The sequence below is a fragment of the Ictidomys tridecemlineatus genome, chromosome 7 (assembly GCF_052094955.1).
Source record: "Ictidomys tridecemlineatus isolate mIctTri1 chromosome 7, mIctTri1.hap1, whole genome shotgun sequence".
NCBI classification, from domain to species: domain Eukaryota; kingdom Metazoa; phylum Chordata; class Mammalia; order Rodentia; family Sciuridae; genus Ictidomys; species Ictidomys tridecemlineatus.
Window position 1 is genome coordinate 22,962,251 of NC_135483.1, and position 18,220 is coordinate 22,980,470.

Genomic DNA, 18,220 nt, shown 5'->3' on the forward strand with positions numbered 1-18,220 from the left:
TAGATACACATATAGAGGAAAGGCAGAAAGGGAGGGAGGGAGGAAAGAAGAAAGGAAAGGAGGTAGAGAGGGAGGCAGGGAGAAGAGAAGAAGAAAGAAAGGAAGTGGAGAAGGACAAAAAGAAAATCAAGTGCAATGGATAATATATTAAGCAGGAGGAGGGGGACAGAGAGATAGGAAATGAGAAGGGTGCTAAAACAGACACAGTCGTCAGAGATGGAAACCTTTGCAGAAACACTGGGATGGCATAAATGAGACAGAAATATAAAGAACAGAAGAAAAAATCGATTTAGACAGAAAGAACAGCAAGTGTGGGAAAGACTGTATTCTCCAAAGCTGACTGAGACCGTCCATTCTAACCCTTGTTCTCCACTGCAATGTGACTTTGACGCACCTTCCATCAATCTGAGCAATGCCATTCTTTCCATCCTTCCAGACCACCTGGAGAGAAGAGCAGATGAGTTTTAGCCAATATGAGTTTTAGCCAATATCAACCACAGATGTGCACAAAGGTGCCTCCAGATGATACCAGTCGCCAAAAGTAAAGTCACCTTCAGCCTCTGCGTCCTCCTAGCTGAGCATCCAGACATCGTTGAGCTTACAGCTGTTCACGTAGTGTCCTATTCAAGTCTGTGATCTAAAAGGGCCAGCAGCATCATAAAATGGATATTTAATGCTATCAACATTGAAGGTAGTTTGTAAGCCAGCAATAGATAACTGTGATGATATGTTGAACCCTTTAGGAGGGATGAGCACTGGACTTACAATGATCACACAATAGCACACTGTGACAGGACCAAGTAGATTTAGATGGAATGTAGGGATGCAGACATGTACGAAGGAAGAATTATGTGTTTTTTCCTAGTTAAGATGGGGCCCCATACTTTTATGCCTAAAGGACAGAGACATAAAAATATGATAAAAATAGCACATTGACTCTGGAGCAAAATCATAACAGTTCAAGTGGAGATTTTTTTTTCAAAAGTTTTATTTGATTCTCAATTGACACATAGTTCTGGTGTTCAGTAATAATTTTTTGATCCATTCTACTCTTTGTCTTTTTAAAAATGTATTTATTTATTTGTTCTAATCAGTTATACATGTCAGCAGAATGCTCTTTGATTCATTGTACACAAATGGAGCACAATTTTTCACTTCTCTGGTTGTACACAAAGTAGGGTCACATCATTGGTGCAATTATACATGGACCTAGGGTAACAATGTATGTCTCATTCCACCATCTCTCCTATCCCTGTGCCCCTTCTCCTCCTCTCCCTCCCCTTTGACCAATCCAAAGTTCCTCCACTCATCCCATGCTTCCTCCCATTGTGAATTAGCATCCTCAAGTGAGGATTTTATGTGTTTACTTGGAAAATGTGTAACCTTTCAACATTCACAGAAATCAAGATAATAGCTATTACTCTATAGGGTCATTATAAGGCTCAGTGATGTGGTATGTTGAGGTCACTCAGGGAATCAGAAAGGCAATTAAGGTTTTAAACAGTTGGGAATAACACGATCTATATAAATAGTTCGGGTTTTAGGCAGAGATATTAAATATAGCAAATTTGCTTTCAAAATTTACTTTCCATTAACTGATTATATTATGGCTGGCTACATGGAATTATTACTGCACTTGAAACATGTACAAGTTTCAAGTACATTCTATCCTTGACTTCAGGTTAATTGTCAAATGAATGAGGTGGCATATCTGGTAGATAAATGGGACATAAAATGTGGAAATTTTGTTAGAAAAAATGGTGGTAGAGCCAGGCATGGTGGCATACACCTGTAATCCTAGTGATATAAGAGGCTGAGGCAGGAGGATCTTGAATTCAAGGCCAGCCTGAGCAAATTAACAAGACACCTTTCTTAAAGGGCTGGGGATGTAACTCATTGCTAGAGCACCCCCAGGGTTCAATCCCCATTATGGCAAGAAAAGAAAATGAAAAAATGTTAGTTATAAAGAGGGAAGAAAAAACATAGTGACCATATTGAACACCTTCCTTTAAAAACTACTACCCCTCTCAGTAACTCCAGGTATGGGGAAGTCAGGGAACACTCCTAGGTAAGATTTTGACCAAAGTCCCATGCAGAATTTCAGTGATCTAGGTTGGATTATTGGCACTCCTTTTGCTTTGCATAAATAGACTTCTGCAGACTAAAACCAAGGCAGGATAAACAGCACTCTTTCCCCAAAACCAACACCCATCAATGCAATTGAGTGGTAATAAGGGTATGGATGGAAAGATGCACCCACATCCTTCACTGGAAGCTTCCCACAGAGAGAAACACTGAGCCTGCACCACCACTCCAGCTTCAGAAAACAAACACAGTCAGAGAGAAACTGTGGTCAGGGTTATCTCACAGCTCAGCAGTTTCAGGTTCCTTACCACTCATGCTATTTGCAGGAATAATAAATGCTGTTATTGGTAGTAATAATGCTGACTGCTTTTCATGCATTCACACATTTAAAATTCAAGGTAATTTAGATATTCAAGTACTCACCTAATATTACTATCACCATTTTACAGTTGAGGGGGAAAAAATGAGGCTAAAGTGGTTCAGTAATTACCCGAGTCAGTTCAGCTAGTAGTTATTGGGGCTGTGATCTGAGCTTTGTTGGCTGTGATCTCAAAGCCTGAACATCTAGAATGTACATGATTCCTCATTTTCAACAGAAACCACACTGAGTACATTCCAGCCCTAAGGTCCATAAAAGCTCTTCCCCTTTGGCTTTGTGGGTGAGGAATAAAATTCCTAAAATTCGGCCTATCCCTGAGAGGAGTGGAAAAGTGGAAAAGGTGGACAACGGAAGCACCTTCACCATTAAAAGTCATTAAAAGACTGAGAAATGAAAGTTATCAAACTTTGTCCGTGTGAAACAATTCCAGTTCCATCCTCATGGGCATGGTTGATGTGATCTTTGAAATTCCAAAAGAACATACTCTAGTATGGGGAAAAAGGAAATTATATCGGGGTTATTCGTCTATATATTTATTCTCATCAAAAGCAGTACAGGAAGTTTTCTAACATGAACTGGATCCATAACTCACTTCAAAATATGCTCCCTAGCCCATGCCTGCTGCCTGACATCCTATCAGGAGCGGCTCATTCCTTGAGGTTGAGCATTGTCCACATCATGCCAGACATTTGGATGATGGAAATTTTTATTTTTCTCCTGGAAGTCTGACTTTGAAGACACTGGCTTCGTGAGTCATCTAAGTCATTATTTGTGATAATAATGGACATTTTGACTAGTGCATGTTCTAACGCAGAACTGGGTGCAGAGATCAGATAAAAGGCAAGCAGACAGACTGGCACAAAAGAGCTTTCAAAGCCTTTTTAATGATCAGTTTCTAAATATTTTACAGCTTTAGGTAATGCCAAGTTGGGCAGAAGAGAAGACAGTCCCAACACATTGGGTGGAGATCTCTGTCCTTTCAGTTATGCGCATTCCCATGAAGTGAGCAGTCTTTTTGTTGTTGTTGTTGTTGTTGTTTGGTTTGATTTTTGTTTTGTTTCAAGTGGTATCCATGGATCCTATTTTAAATGAGTCGATATTTCCTCTCTCTCTTTCTCTCTCCCTCCTCTGCTTATTTTCCTCCTTCCTCCCTCTCTCTCTCTCTCTCTCTCTCTCTCTCTCTCTCTCTCTCTCTCTCTTTCTTGCTTCTATTTGTGATAATTTAAATGCCTTTATGAAGCTTTCTCTATCTTGGCATTTTGGACATGCTACACTTCGGAGGCTCCCTTCCTACATCTCTGGCTACTGCTTTTCACTTTTTCTGTGTGGTCTTTCCTCTCTCCCGTACATTCCATAGGCCTCTACCTGGAAACCTCCCTCCCCTACACTCCTGCAGATAGTCACTGATTCCTTTTCATTTCTACGTATGGAGAAGGTCAGTAATCGATATACGTAACTCTGTCTCCACTACCTGTCTCCTTGTCCCTACACAGCATCCCTTCCCTAGACTGAAGCTTCCTCACTGATCTTCCATCTCCTACGCCAACACTTTATGACCAATTTTGAATGAAATGAATACAAAGGGAAATGAAAAGGCTATAACACAAGATGTGTTCTTTACTCAATTCTCCTGCTCTATTTCCAGGTTTTTTCTATTTCAGTATTCTCTACCTGTGCTCCGCTTCATAGATTCATTAAATGAGCCAAGTTCTTTTTCGCTTGAACTTCAGACCAGCTCTTTCCTCTTCACAGAATAGTCTTATTCCATCTTTGCCTGAATGCTTCCACATAGAAACTCTGGTTTCAGTACAGGAACTCATACAAACCCCTCTATGTATTACTCCATATATCAGCAGCAATTTATTTATACATTCAGAGTCATATATATATATATATATATATATATACACACACACACACACACACACACACACATATACACACATATTCAGAGTCATATATATATATAAAGACCACAGGCATTGAGTAAATTCTCTCTCTCCCCATATATGGATATGGGGGAGAGAGAGAATTTACTCAATGCCTGATAATGTTCCAAATGCTTTAACTGCTTTAGCACATTTATCTTTACAATCTTATGAGGTGAATGCTATTAATATTGCTATTTTACAGAGGAGAAAACTGGAGAAGAGTAAGTCCAGACAGCTTGTCCAAGGTCCCATAGCTAGTCTGCTTCAGAACCTTGTATATAAGCAAAACACCTTCCTTTAAGGTACATGAGCAAAACACCTTGATTTAAGGCCATCACACCTCTATACACCCCAAGGGAAACACAGGCCTGTGAAAGGTACAGTGTGAAGAAACATTTTCTTACAATCTGGGAAGGTACCAGAACGGAAACAAGTAGAAAGACAGAGAGATGCGTGGAGCTGTAAAATGTTTGACCTCTGAAGACCTATAAAAGAGGAAAAAAATGGAAATAGGTTAAAGCTAGCAACAACTCCTCAAATTAACTACAAAATTTACTTTTTCAGAATCTGCTGTACTGTAAACACTTTGGAAATGCTGGAAAGGTCAGGTCTTCCTCCCTGAGGACAGACTCATTTTAACCATGTTAAAGAAGAAGGCCTTTTAAGATTGTGGTGGCCTATTGATTCTTGTGACCTCTGTGTTAGTCAGCTTTCCCTTACTATAATGAATACCTGACAGAGTCAACTTATAAAGAGAAATGGTTTATTTTGGTTCATAGTTTTAGAGGTTCAAGTTCAAGATACATTAGTTCTGCTGCTTAAAACGGGGTCTGGAGGGATACATCATATCAAGCTAGGAGTGTGTGGAAGAGTAAAACTGCTTACCTCTTCTGAATACAAAAAAAGAGGTAGAAGATGGGCTTGGACCCCATTATTCCTTCAGAGGGTAGATCTCAATGGCCTAGATCTCTGTCCAGACACTATCTCTTCAAGTTTCCACCACCTACTCAGAGCACCTCACTGGGGATGAAGCCTCTTAATATACAGGCTTCTGGGGTGATATTTAGATCCAAACTATGGCAACTGCTAACTGCTCAGTCAATCCTACTGCATTCTGTGGAGATTTAAAAAAAAAAAACAAAACTCTGAATACTCAGGACCAACCTTATGTTAGTCAGCTTTCTGTGGCTATGACAAAATACCTGGAAATTTTTACTTAAAGGAAGAAGGATTTATTTTGGCTCACATTTACAGAAGTTTCAGTCCAGTGGTCAACAGGCTGAGGCTGGGCCTGAGGCAAGGCAGAAGAGCATGATGGAAAAGCACAGGAGAGGAAAGCTTCTCACTCCGTGGCAGTCAGGAAGCAGAGAGAGACAATGCAGGAGATGCACCTCAAGGACGTCCCAGTGATCTATAGTCACCTGAGCCCCTCCTCCTAATAGCCCATTCAGCTATAAACTCCTCAGTGCATTAGTCCATGGATGAGGTAAGTGCCCTCATGATCCAATCACATCCCCAAAGCCCCACCTCTGAACATTGCTTCACTGGGACCAAGCATCTGGGAACATGCCAGATCTAAACCGTGAAGGCAGGGTCCAGGTCTTAAAGCATTTTTAAGGTTCCACAGGTAATACTAATATGCTACCAGGGTTAACAACTTTCAGTCTGAGCCACACTATGTTCAACCCATTGTTCTTGTTATTATTTGGTTTGGGAAAAGTGTCAGTGCCTGCTATGATCTGAATGTGTCTCCCAGAAATTCATGTACTGGGAACTGAATACCCAGGGCACAGTGTTGGGAGGTATTGAGAGGAAGAGGGCTCCTCATTCTCATGAATATATTAGTGCTTTTATAAAAGGATGAAGTAGGCCCCCATTTGCCTCTTGTCCTTCCACCTTCTATCATGTGATGACACAGCCAGGAGGTCCTTGCCAGGTGCTAGTGCTTTCATTCTGAACTTGCCAACCTCCCACATGATGAGAAATTTATTTTCATTATAAATTAAACTCTCTTGACTCTTCTGTTATAGCAGCACAAAATAGACTGAGACAAACAATTGGTACCGAGAAGTGGGAGGTTAGTCTTACAAATATCCAAAAAAGGAGAAGCAGCTTTGGAACTGGGTAATGGATAGAAGCCAGGAGAATTTGGAGCAGCAGACCAGACAAAGCCAAGTTACCAAGAATGGAGCATTAAGAGTGATTCTGGTGCACGTTCATAGGAGGGTGTAGTAAAAGTCCCAAACTTCTTCATGGTGGTCATGACCAGAAAGCTGGTAGAATAATGGACAGTAAAAGCCATTCTCATGAGGTCTTAGATGGGAATGAGAAACAAAGAATTGAAACTGAAGGAAAGGCCACGTTTATAAAGTAACAAAGAACTTGGCTGCTATGTGTCCATGGCCTCGGGCTTCATGGAAAGCAGAACTTAGGAATGATGATCTAACTATGGCGCAAGTAGGCTGAGGGATGGTCCCAGCTGTTACTCCAGAAGGAACAAGCTACTAACTTTGACAACACCCACCTGGTCCTAATTTTGCAGACATGGAATGCACACACTCTGGAGGCATGGTTACCTTCAATTAAATTTCAAAGGATGCTGAAGAGACCTGAGGCAGGGGTGGAGCCACTGCAGAACATCCACTGAGGCAATGACCAGCAGTCCTGTGGGGTGGAAGCCACCATGGAAAGTCCCCTGGTGAATCAATGCACAGTGGAGCTGTGGGTGGGGACAACCTCAAGACCTGAGAAGTGTAGAGTCACCAATATGCAACATCAGCCTGGGAAAGCTTCAGGCACAAGACTGCAGCCTATGACAGTGACATGGACTGTGACCTGCAGAGACATGGGGATGGGGCCACCAAGAGTACTGAGGGCTCAACTCCTGCCCCAGTGTATCTGAACTGTAGGACATGGAGCCAAAGGTTATTCTCAAGTCTTAAGATCAAATGTCTATTGCCCTTTGGATTTTGAACTTACGTGGAACCTATTACTTCTTTTTTCTTTTCTTTTGCTTCCTTTTAGAATGGGGATGTCTGTTCTATGTCTGTGTCACCCTTGTATTTTGGAAGCACATAATATGTTTGATTTTGCAGGGCTCACAGCTGGAGAGAAATTTGCCTTAGGATGAATCATGCTTTGAGTCTCACCCATATCTGATTTAGATGAGACTCTGGGTTTTTGACTTTTGAGTTGATGTTAGAATGAGTTAAGACTTTTGAGGCTATTTGGGGTGGAACTAATATAAGCTGTATGTGAGAAGGATATAAATTTGGGTGGCCAGAGGCAGAATGCTATGGTTCAAATGTGTCCCCAGACATTCATGTGTTGGAAACTTAATCCCTAATGCAACAGTGTTGGAAGGAAAGGTTTAATGGTCATGGAGCTTTGCCCTCATGTATAGACAAATGTCATTATGAAAAATCAAGTTTGGTCCGCTTTTGCCATATTGCCCTTCTACCCTCTACCATGTTGTGATGCAGCAAAAAAACAAACAAAAAAGCTTTATGGATGCAGGCACCTTGTTCATGGACTTCCCTGCCTTCAGGAATTTGAGGAAATGAATTTGTTTTCATTATAAACTAGCCAGTCTCAGGTATTCTATTATAGTAGCACAAAATGGATTAAGACATATCTAATACAAGCCCTATAACATGAGGAAAAGTCTACCACAGGTCTGTTCAGTGGTGTCTTTACTTAAAATAAAAATTTAAAAATACTAACAAAAGAAGAGATCATTGTTCTGTTTTTCTGGGAATTTTTTAATGTGAATATGCACATGCACTCAGGGACAACCATCTTCCAAATATGAAACAGGCATGGAAGCAAATCTGAGATGCGTAAGTTGGCAGAGTTGACAGATGAAGAGAACCCAGATCCACAATAATAGCACTGAACTTCTGCTGCCTTGATGGAGCTCATTCTATTTGCAGAAGTCTATATATTATTTAAACCAGTTTGAATGGGGAGTTTTGGAACATTGCTGAAAACATCTCGAGTAATAGAAGATAGACAAATCCATGTAATTAATCTGTTGTAATTAATCTAAATAAAAGACCACTGAGAGAAAAATGGGACTGAGATTTACAGGTATGGTGAAAAAGCATGAACACTAATAAGTAATGAGTCACAACAGACGTGCAAACAAAATATTATGGGAATTCAAAAGACAGAGTTCACTTCTAAAAAGTAGCTATCAGAAAAAGTTTTGCAAATAGAGACATATGAGAAAGAACTTCAAATATCATGGTTTTTGGAAAAAATTCAAGGTGAAGAGATAACTCAAAGAATAGAAAAAATCAAGGATACAGCATTCTAAGTTTGGGAGCATAAAAATTAATGTTTTTAGGCAAAAAAACTATATATTTGTATATATTAATATTATATATTTTATAACATTACTATATTAACATGTGGTACTAGAGATTGAATCCAAGGTCACTTACCACTGAGCTACATCCCCATCCCATTTTATTTTTTACTTGAGACAGAGTCTTGCTAAGTTGCCTAGACTGGTCTTTAACTTGTGATGCTCCTTCCTTAGCCTCCTGAATTTTGGGGATTACAGGCCTGCACCACCACACATGACAAAATTTTTAATATTAAAAGAGTATCCTTCTGGGTACAGTGGTGCATGCCTTTAATCCCAGCAGTTTGTGAGACTGAGGCAGGAGGATCTCAAGTTCAAAGCCAGCCTCAGCAAAAGCAAGGTGCTAAGCAACTCAATGACACACTGTCTCTAAATAAAATACAAAATATGGCTGGGGATGTGGCTCAGTCAAATGCCCCTGAGTTCAATCCCCAGTACTACTACTAGTACTACTACTACTACTACTACTACTACTAATAATAATAATAATAATAATAATAATAATAATAATAATATAATTAGGAATAAACCAAATTATTAAGTTAGCATGATTTTTTTTTATAAAAACTTATTATTTTCATGATAAATGAGATATTTGTTTAAAACAATATGTTAATGACTGGCAATTTCAAGATAATAACACATATTATTAAACGTTCCTTAAAATTGTGGTTAATTTTCTGAAAATACCCAGGTGTAAAAATCTATGCTGGAGAAAGTTCAGGATTTTTTCAAAAATAAGATTAATAGGGCCAAGATCATAAGAACATGTGATGCCTTTTTATAATCTTCAAATTAATTAAAACTAAATTTAAAAAGTAGCACATTAAAGTGATCAATGAAATTTTGCTGTTATCCTGTGTCTCAGTCTGTTTATAGTTACTATATCAGAACACCTGAGACTGAAAAATTTATAAAGGAAGAAAGGTCATTTAGCTCACATTTCTGGAGGTTGGAAATCCAAGATTGGTCACATTTAATGAGAGTCTTATGCAGCATCACAACACAACCGAAAAATGAAAGGGAAAGTGGATCCATACGAAAGGGAAAAACACAAGAGGCAGCTTTATATTATAACAATTCTCCCTTGCAGTAGCTAATTCAATTTTATGTGAGCAAGGACTCATTCCCACAAGAATTAACCTACTCCCCCAAAATGGCATTGATACTTTTATGAGGGTGGAGCCCTTATGACACAAACAACTCTTAATTCTCAACTACCTCTCTACACAGTTACATTGGGAATCGGATTTCAACAAGAGTCCTGGAGGGAACAAACCAGATCCAAATCATACTACTGGGCTGATAGCAATGGGTTTGATGCAACTTGAACTTGTAACTTGAGATTATCAATATTTGATCATTTTTTTACTTATAAATTGGACACTGCATATTTGTTGTCCTATTTATCATTCTTTATTTTTCAACAATATTATAGTTTTAACATATACTGTTGAATCTATTCTGCTTTGCAGTAAACACTTATGCCTAAAAGACTTCTAAGTAGCATTAATTATGAGTTTGAGCTCTAAACATGGTGTTTACCATAGATAACATGGTAAACACTGGCTCCAGCCACACACAGTAATATTTGACAAGTTACTTACATTTTTGATACCACAAAGAAATGGGTAAAATGTAAAAATGGGTATTTTCAAAAATAGGTATAAAAACACTACCTGTTTGGTAGGATTATCATGAGAAATGAGCATGTAATCACATCTTAAGTACATGGACAACGCTCAGAGCATAGTATCCATTATTAGTATTATCATCTATTTAATAACTTATTCAGAAATTCAAAACATTAGATGTAATGAATCAGAATTAATGCATCCTGTCTGCTGGGTCCTGTTTTGAATATTTTTTCCTTGATAACAAGATAAAAACAACATCTGTTGCTTATATTTACCTTAGTAAATATTACTATATTGGGATTTTCCCATATCTTTCCTTAAAGAATAACTTTAAGTAGTCTCATTTTACCCACAGTGATAGTTCCTCAAAGCTTACACTGTTTGCCCTTGACCAGTCTTGATTTCTCACCACCTCCAATATTAAGTAATAATTCAAATAATTCTAATATCCAGGTGTATTTCATTTTATTTTTATTTATTTGCCTCTATAATATATTGGGAGAATATCATATTTCCCTTCTTTCTGGATTCCTTTTCCTTTGTATCTATCTTTTCAAATACTACATTTTCCAATGAGCCTATCCCAGGAATTACTCGCGATTCACTCGTAAATATTTCACATTTGTTGTAAAGTTTTTTGGGAATAAAGTAGCATGTTCCAGCATTCCACGTGTGGGAAACTAAAGTTTAGATTTGAGAAAAAATTGTGCATATTTTTAGCAAATTTCTTTTTTAAGGTTTTAAATAAAAGAGAACTAAGAAGCTCAGAATGATCTTGTGATCTAATGCATCCACTCAAGGCTTTAAATAAGTGAATGATGTTCCATTTAGGAAACTCAACTGATTAGATAAGACCCACAATATAGCAGACAATCTGCTTTACTCAAAGTCCTTTTATTAAAACACAACTCTCATCCAAAAATATCTGCAGGGAAATATCCATAATGTTTGACTAAATACCTGCACATCATAGACTAGCAAAGTCAACACAAAATCAGCTGTCACATTGACCCAGAAGGGTGAATTTACTAGGCTATGTCCTGTACAAAGTGACCTTTGCTATAGTTAATTCATTTCTTCAGGACTTTGTCTCTACAATGTCTGATCAGAAACCAATATTCCTGGGCACAATTAATATGGATCCAAATCTTTGAGTCAGGTTCACATTAAGCAAGTTCAAGGATACATAAATATTCTTTCTGTGTGTCATAAAATTCCAACATGTTCCTCGACAGCAAAGAAAAAAAAAGAATTATGAAGTCAAGGAAAACTCTGTGAGTCCACAGTATCTATTAAAGACTTCGATGTTCCAGACACTCTGTGAGGGCTGAGGAATGTGCCAAGCTTCCTCCTGAGTGGACCTTGCATTCTAACTGGCCACACTGAAGTCAACCAAAGTCCTGCAGCATCCCACAGTGAATTGTATTTGTTTTCTATTGCTCTGTAACAACTTACCATACATGAGGGGGTCAAAAGCATGGCATCGGTATGGACAGATTCTCTGGTCAAGTGTCACAAAGCTGAAATCAGGGTGTCAGTTGGCCTGAGTTCTCATCTATAAGCTCTGTGGGAGAATGTACTTCTAAGCTTGTTCATGCTGTTGAAAACAGTTTAGTTCCTGGAAGTTGTAAGACTGATTCTTGCCTTCCTGCTAACTCTCAGCCAGGACCACTCTTCAGCTCCTGTTGGTTTGGAAGTTTATTCTCATTAATGTCCTATTTTCAGGCATGATATTGCCCTGGGAAAAAAATTAAGTCTGTATAAACACCAGGTTTGGTGGCACATGCCTGTAATCCCACTGGCTTGGGAGGCTGAGGCAGGAGGATCTTGAGTTCAAAGAGAGTCTCAGCAAAAGTGAGACACTAAGCAATTTAGTGAGACTCTGTCTCTAAAAAAAAAATACAAAATAGGGCTGGGGATGTGGCTCAGTGGTCGAGTGCCCCTGAATTTAATTCCCAGTATACCCCCCCACACAAAAAAAATCTGTATAAACATATTTGCTACAATTAAAAAACAACCTAATCTGGAACACAAATAAGCCCTAATAATAAGAATTTATCTTAATATGACATCCCCCAAACAATAAATAGTTACTCAAAATAGAGATCAAGAGAATTCTTCATTTTATAAGATACTTTGAAAAGAATTAAGGGAACCTCCTTCTTTTTCAAGGGATGATTTTTTTTTAAAGAAAATGCTCACTTTACATTCAGACATATATGATAATCCTGAGAAAACTGGGGAAAGTTTTATCTATGGAGGAGATAAATCCAAGCCAAGGCTTGAAGGATTAAATGTCCGTAAATGCAAAATGAAGGAAAGAAAAGAAATAGAAGTATTTAGGAAAGAAAGAGAAGGTCAGGCTCAAAAGTATAGTACTTTTGGGAAAGGGTGATTGTGCTCAGCTGATGCACACAGTGTAAAGCAGGTGTGAAATGGACATAAAATTAGTGGAGCATGTCAGGGCCAGATCATGTAGAGCTGATCCTAGGTGATAGGGAAATTCCCAAGGCTTTTTTTTTTTTTTTTTTTTTTTTTGGTATCAGGGATTGAAACTCAAGGGCACTCAACCATTGAGCCATATAACCAGCCCATTTATATATATATATATATATATATATATATATATATATATATATATATATATATATATATATATATTATTTAGAGACAGGATCTCACTGAATTGCTTAGCACCTTGCTTTTGCAGAGGCTGGCTTTGAACTTGCAATCCCCCTACCTCAGACCCTGGAGCCACTGGGATTATAGGTTTATGCTACCACACCTGACTTCCCAAGGCTTTTAACCAGAGAAATGATAATGTTAGAATTTTCAGCTACCCATGATAACTAAATACCACTGGCTTACTTAAAAGAAATAAAATGTTAGCGGTATATTGAAAGGTAACCCTATGTGAAATGAATTTGTCATCCACATTTATCATCCACACCAATCACTTTTGTTGTTATACTCAGCCCTGCCCTCACCATAGTATATTTATTTCATTCCATGCTTCCTGCTTAGTATCCTCATGCACTTCCATTTGCCCCCTCTTTCAAAATTTTGCTTGCAGAAAGATAGGAAACCTATTACGGAGATCTTATTGAATCTATTACCAACCATGAATTTGGCTCCATGTTTGTTCTTTTGGAGATGTAGTCAGTGTTTTCACTGCTGTGATCAAAAAAAAAAAAAACCTGACAAGAACAATTTTAGAGGAGGACAATTCATAGGGGGCTCACAGTTGCAGATATTTCAGACCATAGATGGCTTGCTCCATTGCTATGGGCTGGAAGTGGGGCAGAACATCATGGCGAAGAGTGTGGTGCAGAAAATCAGCTCAGGACACAGCCACCAGGCAGCAGAGAGAGAGAGGGAAAGGGAAAGAAAGAGAGAAAGATACCCCCTCACAACAGACAAAATATGTACCTCAAAGTCATACCTACCCCAGCCACACTAACTGCCTACTATTACCACCCAGTTAATCCCTATCAGGAGATTAACTCACTAACTATCTTAAAACTGTCATAACCCAATCATTTCACCTCTAAACCTTTTTGCATGTCCCACACATGCACTTTTGGGTGACACCTCAGATCTAAATCATAACAGACCAACAAAATTGCCTTACAGAAATTAAATACGGTATAGAGCTAGAATTTCAGAATCAGGTCTACGGAAACAAGCATCCCTGCTTTTAAACAACCTAATCCATGAGTCTAGAACTCTGCTGGGTTTGATGTCCAATATCTAGAAACTTACAGTCCAACTGTGGGGGGAATGGTAACATATGCAAGAAAGGAGGGAAGAATTCAAGTGGTTTTAAAAATTAGAGGTAAGTTCATTAGACAATGAAGAGATTTTTGAAAGCCTGAAGAGTCATGAAAGAAGGGCCTTGAAAAATGCTTCGCTTATAATAAGCAGAGTCAATGGCAAATCCTGCGGGGATTGCAAGAGCGGACAAGGGAAGCAGGAAGTTCAGGATGGTCAAGAATAACCAAAGGGATGGAGTTCAGCAGTACCATGCTTGCCTAACATGAACAGGAACCTGGGTTTGATCCCCAGTATTGCACAACAAAAATAAAAGAAAACAGAAGATAAAAAGAAAGAAAAGAACAAATAAAACAGGGAGAGGTTCCAATCATAGGAAATAAAATTGAATACAGGTAAAAGATTTCTGTATGAGTTTCTCAGGTCAGAATGAGACTAGACTAGATGTGCTACTCCCTGTACACCGGGATATGCTATAGGTTTGATATGATGACAAAGGTAAATTAAAGAAGACTCCCCTGGCAGCCATATACAGGATGGATTAAGTTTGTGAGGGATGGAAAAGAAGCCAACTATCAGGCTATTACAGTAATCTAGCTGCAGAATGAGGCGGCCTGGACTTTTTTCTTTTCCTTTTTATTTTTTCCCCCGTATGTGAAATGCATAGCAACAACCATTTCTATGAAGCCTTTCAAAAAATAATACCAAAACATGGTCTTGCCAACTTGGAGATTAGCAGTTTAACTGGACAGAGGCCATGGACCAGTGAGTCACTGGAGTCATTTTAAACAATGCACACAGACCGTCTCACTCTGTCCTCAGCTGCAGAATACCTGGAAGGTAGGGTAAGGTCATCATCAAAAACCATGCTGAATAATTCTGTGATGCTGTAGACCAACCATCCAACCTATAAAACTGCAGCCTATGACCCAACTAGCAAATGGAATTATATGTTGAAGAAAAAAGTAATCTACCATTGTACATTAACGTCAGTAGGATCTGCTAATTGGAAAAAGGTTGGGTTTATCAAGATTTAGAGAAAACAGCAGTCTTTGTGGTCATTCTTTCAAATTACAGGGAAAATCCCTAAATTTTCTGTCACAAACAATGTCTTTAATTTAGGAAAATGGAAGAAAAAGATTTTCATGTTGTTAAGCACCCCAAAGGTTTCTGGATGCACATTCTTTTTGTATTTGCTTTTCCAGAATGTTTCTGCCTGTGTGCTCTGTTTACTAATGTGGACAGTGTAATAAAGGCTTCTGCAATGAAGGTACAGCTCCCTATTTGTATTCTACAGGGCAGACAGAATCTACTTTGGAAGCCTATATGGATAAGCACCTGAATTTATTTAGATGCTCCTGGTATTTCAAAGAAGCTAGTGCTTGCCTCTGCTTTATCCCTTCAGCTCTTACAGGAGTGGCAGAATTTACACTTGGCTAAAAAAAAAAAAAAAAATCACTGAGGAACAGAATTGGTTCTAGCAGCAAAGCCATCATCTCACCAGACATGGAATGTGTGCACTGCTACTAGGTCGGGGCTGTTTTGGAAAGGACTCAGTCATGTGTAACCTCTGGGGACCTGAGTATTTCAGCCACAGTGCTTATGGCTTAAAGACCAGTGAGGTCCAGCAGAAAGAAACAGGAGCCATAAATGGGAGCCACATATGTCAGGTTAAGTTTTCTTATATTCACATTTTGAAAAGTAAGACTAATGAAACAGGAAAAATTGTGATAGCATTTTAACCTAATAGGTTCGCATTATGCATTATCATGATTTCAATAAGTAATCAATATAAAAATCACTCATGTGCATTTTGCATTCTGTTTTGTAAAAAACAAAAACAAAAACAATAACAACAACAACAACCAAAAAAAAAAACTTGGTTGTCTCCTATACCTGCAGCACATTTCTGTTGGAGCTAACCACATTTGAAGTACATAAAAACCACATGTGGTGAGTGGTTAGTCTCAGGTACCCTAACATTTCACAGAACTGCTTCTACCAGGAAAAGGTGTTCTCATTCAAAAATAACAATCCACTATAATTAATATATGCTTATCAGAGTTGAAGAAGGATAAAGAGAAGGAGATGAAGAAAACTCAATTTCATAATCAGTTTAACCTGCTGTTTAAGTTCATTCTTCCAAGGGAATTCTCTTCTGCGTGAAATGGAAGCAGAGAGCCTGTAAACGAGGATGCAATAGTAAGATGAATACTGATCTATGATGAGGTGTTTACTGGCCTGCAACAAAATAAGCAAAACAAAGACAAGGTAGTGAGATTTCCATAAAATCAAATTTACTTAATTTAGAACACGCCTGTTGTGTTTATTGTATGTTCTTCCCCCTTTGTATGCTAAAATGCCATTCCTTCTATTAAATAATAATAATATAAAGTGGTTGATGGATGTGTTTTTAATGTCTCCCTCTGGCAAAATAAAACATTGGCAAGTGTATATTGATTCTGAGCTTTAAAAATGTTACCACTCAGGGAAACAAGTCTGGAGACGATTGTTAAAGGCGACAGAGACCTGGTTTGGGGGAATCAGAAGCCCAGCATTCAAGTTGTGCTCCTGCTAACACATTCAATGGCCTGAATCCAAACACTTAGTTTTTTCTGGTCTTCTGCATATTCATCTGTAAAATCAGGAAACATCAAATCGGGGATTTGGACCAGGTTATGAGGCAGATCGCACACATGAAATCCTCTGCTCTGTGACTCAGCTGAGACTTTCAGTAGTGCAGCAACAAGGTAGGGAAGACAGGCCAGGTCTCCCAACACAGGCAAAGGCATACTTCCACCACAGGCAAATTATGGGGTCCTGCTTCACAGCCTTCTCCTTGAAAGCCTATGAAAGGAAATGCACTATGTAAATAGGTGATCATCAAAGGAAAGATTTGCTGCTAAAATACAACTTGTAGGTACATGGTGAGGTAGGCAGGTAACACCTTCTGAGTCATGGCTGCAGAGCTGCCCCATCTCCCAGCATGACTAACTCACCCTGTCCAATCCTTGTGTGTAGCTGCATTATAGTGTTGGCAGTTAACCTGATTGATATTTGGCTTTATCATTTTAATACTTCTATAAAATACCTGTTCAACCAGCTCTAATCTGTTGGTAAGTAGGAGGCGAAATAGTTTCCAATAAGTAAACTGAAATGTTCTTCTTGATTTACTACCTTGGGTTGGAAGGGAGAGGAACTAAAGTTCAAGACATAATAGTATCTGTCTGAATATGTTGTATAAAAAGAGAACTGAAAACCATCCAGTGTACAATTGTCTGGATATTTCACTCAAGTTAAATTTTAAAAATATTATGACCCTGTGGAAATTTGCACAGCTATGAGTCTGAATTCTGCTACCTGGTTCTTACTGATAGTCACTGTGTAGTAGAAAGCATCGGTCTCCTGTATCACAGCTTTCAAATTGATCTTTTGTCCTTACATGTCTTGAAAGTGTGCCAGTATCCATTTTTCACAAACAGAATTGGATTTATAACACGTGTGTGTTGGGCTTACTCTTTTTCTGTTTAAAGTTTATGTGTGGATAATATTTATGACTCCAGCTCCCTTATTATTTTTTTAATCTCTCCCCAGGGTATACCCTACTCATCTTGGCCAAAAATAAAAGAAACAAGAAAAAAAATGTCTCCAAATAAGATCAGAGGCCATGCTTAAAATCAAATTCTTCCTACTCCAAATGTCTGAGAAGAAAATGCGAACCAAACACACAAAAATTGAAAACTGTGATTGTTTTTTAATAAAGTTCTAAACTCCAACCTTCCTGTTCTGATGTTTACCTATCTTAGAATACACTTCCAAATATAGATGTTTGGCTACCAGAGAGATAAATTTGGTTTGAGTTTTATTTACCTTATGTATATATTTAGACTTTAAATGAGTCAGATTAAACAATTTTGAAATATAAGCTTCCAGAAAGGTGAAAGTTCTGTGTAATATTTGAGAAATGTGATGTACTATATAAAGCAGGTTTATCTCATCATCTCTTTTTTCTTCTCAATGAAGTCATAAATGAGGCAGCCTGCCCCTT

General features: G+C 38.4%; 1 long non-coding RNA gene across 1 annotated transcript in view; it reads left to right on the top strand.

The window, feature by feature from the left end:
- Nucleotides 1-17,948, top strand: part of LOC144365430 (uncharacterized) — a 52,803-nt gene extending 34,855 nt beyond the window's left edge. Inside the window, exon 5 of the long non-coding RNA XR_013423844.1 lies at nt 17,767-17,948. This is a non-coding gene — a long non-coding RNA (uncharacterized LOC144365430). The remainder of the gene's footprint in view (nt 1-17,766) is intronic.
- The last annotated feature ends 272 nt before the right edge of the window (nt 17,949-18,220 follow it).